This window comes from Clytia hemisphaerica, unplaced genomic scaffold, assembly GCF_902728285.1.
Source record: "Clytia hemisphaerica strain Z4C2 unplaced genomic scaffold, Clytia hemisphaerica genome assembly, whole genome shotgun sequence".
Classification (NCBI taxonomy): Eukaryota; Metazoa; Cnidaria; class Hydrozoa; order Leptothecata; family Clytiidae; genus Clytia; species Clytia hemisphaerica.
Window position 1 is genome coordinate 6,833 of NW_027104408.1, and position 6,309 is coordinate 13,141.

The 6,309-nt window shown below is 36.6% G+C and overlaps 1 long non-coding RNA gene across 1 annotated transcript; it reads right to left on the reverse strand.

Moving 5' to 3' along the window:
* Positions 1-1,390: 1,390 nt before the first annotated feature.
* Positions 1,391-4,022, reverse strand: LOC136820156 (uncharacterized). The gene is made up of 3 exons (XR_010848534.1): positions 3,619-4,022; positions 2,192-2,287; positions 1,391-1,479 (listed from the first exon to the last, which is right to left on the reverse strand). It is a non-coding gene; the product is annotated as an uncharacterized lncRNA (long non-coding RNA).
* Between the last annotated feature and the right edge of the window lie 2,287 nt (positions 4,023-6,309).

Consider the following 6,309-nt stretch of genomic DNA (forward strand, 5'->3'; position numbering starts at 1 on the left):
TGAAAAATAATCCGCAAAATTGATTTTTCTATAATTTCCGCTTTTGTTTTATCTTATGACTTACAGTAGATTGATTAAAATGAATTGATTGATTAATCTTAAAACGAATTTTTCAGTTATTCGAAGTAAATTCTTATCCCCCTTGGAGCTTCGAATAACCGGGAGTCTACTGTTTTTTTTCACATTGTAGGGATCGATGATCAAACAACTGGACGACCCAATTTGCATTCCCAAGAGGTTGTGTAAGGAGCAAGAGTTCCTGAATATGTAAATATCAATAGCAGTTTTTAAACATGTAATATATCTAGACATTGTCACTTTTTAATGGTACTAAAAAATCTCCCTTCACTATTTCACCCCACCCCCCCCCTTTTTTTTTGAAGGGAAAATTGTACCCTTCGTTTGCAAAATTGATTCTCACTATTTCACAAGTTGTCTGATATGGAGAGTTCTACCATGACCACAGACAAAGAAAGTTTTGAAGTTTTGCTTGAAATAGAAGAGTTGACTACTAAATGACGATAAATTGAGCGGAGATCATATTGCCTTGTCCCGTTAAAGTTGCCGATTGAACTACGGGATGCTTCGATTGATATCATGTTTTGAAAAGGGGAATGTAAAAAAATGATAAATACGTCAGTTTCAAATATAATGTATATTTATTTTAATAGCATATTGTTTTTTAACAAGTTAAAAAAGCTGAGCAAGTAAGTGCTAAACAATGAAATGTCAAAAAAAAATCATAAATTCCGGTTTAGCCTCGGAAATCTGAGTTACCCAAATGAAACACAAGTTAATTGAATCAAGTGAGCCGAATACTATCAAGTTAGCCGAGTAATATCAAGTTAGCTGAGTAGTGTCAAGTTAGCTGAGTATATCAAGTTAGCCGAGTAATATCAAGTTAGCTGAGTAATATCAAGTTAGCTGAGTAGTATCAAGTGAGCCGAGTATTATCAAGTTAGCCGAGTAATATCAAGTGAGCCGAGTAATATCAAGTGAGCTAAGTAATATCAAGTGAGCCGAGTAGTATCAATTGAGTAAAAGAAAGTATTCCAAGTGTATTCTGGTGAGCCAAGTGAATCGAGGGGAACCTTTTAAATCTGAGTTAACTGTGTAAATCCAAGTTAGCTTTGTATAACCAAGCTATCTAATGTAAATCCAGATTGGGCTTTTCCAGAAAAAATTCGTTCATGGGGGGGGGGGAGGATATATTATTTTTTCTGTGATCTACCCCTGGACATTTCGATTTTTCACCCCCTGGACACGTGTTTTACCCCTGGACAAGCATCAATTTGACCCCCTGGACACAAATATTTACCCCTGGACATCGCAGATTCACCCCATGGACATGGCAGTTTTTCAGGGTTTTTTCAATACCCCTGGACAATATTATCCTCCACCCCCATGAATGGTTTTTTTCTGGAAGAGCCCATTGACCAGAGTAGCTATATACACTGAATGATGTGGACTTGATGAACCCTGAAAAATAAAAACAAAAACGAAATTACCCAAACAGTCGCGTTCAACTGGAGTATACTACCATGTTCATAAATCGTAAAGCTCAAGTGCAGCGTAAGCTTGTTCCAAGTTCTGGAAGACTTTCATAATTATGTCCACCTGTTAGGAAGATACTTGCTTTTAGTTGAAAATTGCGGCATGCAAGCATGTATAGGTCACAATTTTTTCGCACAACATAAAGAACCCGAGATGAAATCTGATCATGATGTTTTACAAATACAAGTGAAAATCTCATTTCCAGGGCAGCTACCTTAAAGGGATAACCAGATAAAAAATAAAATTCAGCCCAAAGATTCCTTCCATAGTCCTTAGCAAAACCTCCAAATTTTACATGCTACTTGTTTTTCGAAATATTTAGGTCATTTTTAATTTCTGCTGGAAAACAATAGAATTTCAACATGAGGTACGTGTGAGGTACGAAAAACTGAGATTTCTAATTGTCATATCTTGAATTTGGAATGTTATTTCTCAAAAATATTTGGAGGGCTTACTAAGGACCGTGGAAAGAATCTTTTAGCCAATTTTCATATTTTATCAGCTCTTTACCACGCTTCCCCCAACCTCACAAAGATTTTGCAGTAAATGTAATACACAACTTGATTTTTCACTTAAAGTCATTAGGTTACCAAGCCTTTTAATGATAAATCCTGAAGAAAATCAAATTCAAACTCACCTTAAGATTGAGTATCAATCAATCAGTGGGAACCAATCAGTCTGGATATGATGTACGATAACAGTCTTGATGTATATGGATGATGATGGTCCAAAACTGTACAAAAAGAAAAACAAATATGATTCTTGCCTTTCTATTACCTTTTTTTAATGATTGACATCAAGAATCAATTTTGGTTAGAACTGAAATTGGTGAATTTCAAGTTTTTGCTACCTCAAGTAAAAATTTTTTCTCCATTTCGACCAGACGATTTTAATTGAACATAATTGAAATTTGATTGTCGAACGCAATCGAATCTCAATCCAACGACCAAATTCTAGGTAATATTTGATTCGTTTGATTGAGATTTTCGTTCGAGTGATTGAATCGAATGCAATCGAACCCAATCGAATTCGATGCGACCAAGTTTTCATTATTCATTATTTTAGGGAGAAAATTCTCAATAAGTTGCGAGCAAAAAAAAATCATCTCCATAATTATAAAAATCAAAGAAGCGCACTTTTAAAGAGATGGTAGGTCCGTACGGTTCGTTTTTTTAACCGGATATTTGCCGGACCGTTTGTTTTGATCTTTCAAAATCTTGATGAAGCGCCAAAATAACAAAATAATGGCAACTTGGCGCGGCAGTTTTTTGACATGCGGGCGGCTTACGGTAAACATAGCATTAAATACCATCGGCCTAATATTCTATTGAGATTCAATTGCGTTCAACAATAAAATTTTAATCGTTCGCTTGGGTTCTATCTGGTTAGATCATCGGTTCTGTTCGATTGAGTATCGACTGACCGACCTATTATTGGCAGACGGAAGTAATAGATAGAATATCTGTTTTCAAAGTCAAAGCGAGACGATCTCAATCGAACGGAATCGACGATCGAACCAATCGAACCAAATCGAACGCAATCGACCGATTTCAATTGAACGTCAAAATTCTTGGTAATATTCGATTGGTTCGATTGTTGTTCGACTGGTTCGATCGTTGATTCCATCCGATTGAGATCGGCTGGCTTTATTCTTGCCAGCTTCCCAACATCCAAGCTCTCAAACATCACAAGCCCAATGAAATTACTTTCGATTTCCCGTAGAAATTATGCGATGAACAATCCGGGGGTCAATGAATCGACGATCGAAACGAACGCAATCGAACGCAATCGAAAATCAATCTGAAAATTCGACAATCGAATTTCAATCGGTCGATTGCGTTTGTTCGATTGAAATTGTCTGGTCAAAGCCGACGCCAAACAACCTGATAGTGATCTGCGCTGCATTTTTTGTAAGTGGAATTGCCTGATTCTTACCCCTCCTACCTAGCCCTTAATTTGAGAATTAACCTTGCAGATTGTTTGTATTTCGCAGAGTGTCTTGTTGCTAAAGGCCAATAGCAATATTCTTATGATACTACTGGAGCACACACAATAGAGATTTACCTTTACGAATGGCAGCAGCAGTCAGTGACAGTAAAATCTTGATTTATCCTCTTTACTTCTTGAACTCTTTAATTCTCAGTCTTTGAGAGAAAAAGACTGAATGAAAGAGATCACGTTGAAGTTGAACCAACACTCCACGTTGAGTTGAGTTGAAGATAGTCTATGTAGGTAGGACTATACGAAATACAGACAATAACAAGATACGGTCTTCAGCCATATATCAACATATGGCTTTGCTCGGCTTTGCTAGAGGATAGATAATTGTATGCTAGCCGACAGACGATCCCTGTCGATCCCTCTACATTATAGCGCTGAGTTTAGCCTGGAAAATATATGTACTCTCGCGGAACACCGCCTAATTGCTTTGCGTAACTAACAAACGGGCACTGTGCAGATGAAAGGCCCACTACGCTGCGCTGCTGGGCCAATAACGAACATTGCGGTCTGAACGAAAATCTAAGTTCTAAATCAAACTGTTAGTCTTTCCCGAACAAAAAATATAGCGCGAAGCTGTAGATCTCAATTATTGTTTTATTTATCTGTTCAAGCCTCTCCATTATAGCCAAACAGCCTGGATGGTTTTTTATTTTATGACGGAATGCGGCTAATAGCTTAGCGTAACACACGAGCACGACTCTCTTGAAAGGCCCAGTACGCTAAAGCTCTGGGCCAAAAAAAGTCTCTGACACAGGACTTGGGAGAGAAAAGAATAAGGGGACAAAAGTGTCCCCCCGCCGAAGAGTGCAAAAAGTGGTAATAGTGCAATTAACGATTAATTGCACTCCTCTAAACCAATCAGATTCGAGTAATTTTGCACGGCTGACGATTAGTTAGATAAATTCCCTCCATGATTAATTTGTAAAATTTCAATAAAATCAATGGAAATCGTATGATTGGAGTCCAAGCATTTGAGTAAGCATAATTTGAATTGAGAGTTTTTTGGATTTGTCTGAACCTACTCCTAAGGTTTGAAAGACAAAATATTATATTTTTTTCAACACGATTTTTCCAGTTGCAGATTTTGGAATATTTTCAGAGCAGAATATATACAAGCATATCTGACCACCAACCCTTATGGAGAGATAAAATCGAGAGAAAACCAAAGGGCAGGTAATTTCCGCGAGAACTTTTATCGTAGNCTGGTCTAGGCCAGCTCTTTAACCAATCAGAGCGCGGCATTTTTGGCGGGAAAATTGTCGGATAAAGGGATGCGAAATAGTCAGATTTTAGCCATATTTCAAAACTACTTTCGATTTTGCAGTGAAAGGTCAGCGGATCGGATTCGTCAAAAAATAAACAATAAAGAAGAATCAGCCTTGCACCACTGACCCATTTCGCCATTTACAATCAGGGATCTATCGAAAGAAGAAGGCTTTCCTGTTTATATTTTTATACAAAATTTAGATAATTTATAGCTTAGACATTTGTAGCATATACCTGCTATACCTGTTTAAAGTAGATTAGTTAGGTGAAAAACAACATTAAAAATAGAAAAAAAGCTATAGTGAAGTAAAAATAGTTTGTAGATTTATAAAGAAAGAAGAAGATGGGAAAAAAACAACAAGAGGTGTGTTGTGTGTAGCTAGTTAAACAGGACAGAAAGCTGAATATTGAACAAGGTAACAGTACTGTTATGGATAATGCCAATGGACCAATTTTTGTTTTTAAAAAGCTGGGCTCAATTTTGTCATCTCAAGCTGAATGTTCATCATTTTCCAGTTTTTATTTCAAACCCAAGCAGATCCAATGCTTTGAGTACTTATTGAAAGGTCACGATGTCATTGCTGTTCTTCCAACTGGATATGGTAAATCTCTGATCTTCCATCTCCTTCCATGGATTCTACCGCAATAGAAGAATAAGAAGTCAAACATTGTTTTAGTAATTTGTCCACTTTCATCAATAATACGTGACCAAGTTTCCATGCTTTTAGCAAAAGGGATAAAGGCAGAGATGCTGCCACACTCTTTAATAGACAAACCCCATGATGTTTTGCCATCACTATTTTTACAAAAAGATGGAAAGGCTAAGGACAAGAAGAAGCAACAGTTGTCAAAAATACCAGACATTATAAAATCAGGTGAAATTGACATTTTATTTGGACACCCAGAAGCTTTTCTAAGTACTGAAGGAAGAGAATTGTTAAAATCTTCAATCTTTAAAGAACGTGTTGTTGCATGTGCCATTGATGAGGCTCACTGTGTTGAAATTTGGGGAAATGAATTTCGTACAGATTTCAGCGAGTTAGCAGTTCTCAAATCATTTATGCCTGAGTTACAATTCCTTGCTGTAACTGCAACTGCTACAAAGTCCCAAACAAAACATTTTTCTGAAACACTCTGTATGAAAGATTTGAAAATCGTTTGTGTCAGTCCTAACCGTCCAAACATATTTTTATCAATAGTTCAGAGAAAACCTTCCTTATACGGTTTTGTTGGTATTGCTGAAATTCTTGAGCCAATAGCAAGAAATTTGTTGATTTTGAAGGAAAATTTCCAATGACAGTAATATACATGAAACTTGACTTTTGTGGAAAAGCATATTCTCTTTTCGATAAAATTTTGGCTGAGAATCAGTATGTCAACGGTGAAATATCCTGCAAAACAAGACTTTTCAATCAATTCCATTCACCATCACCTACATGCGAGAAAAATTATATCTTAGAAGAGATTAAAGAAATAGACTCTAGAACT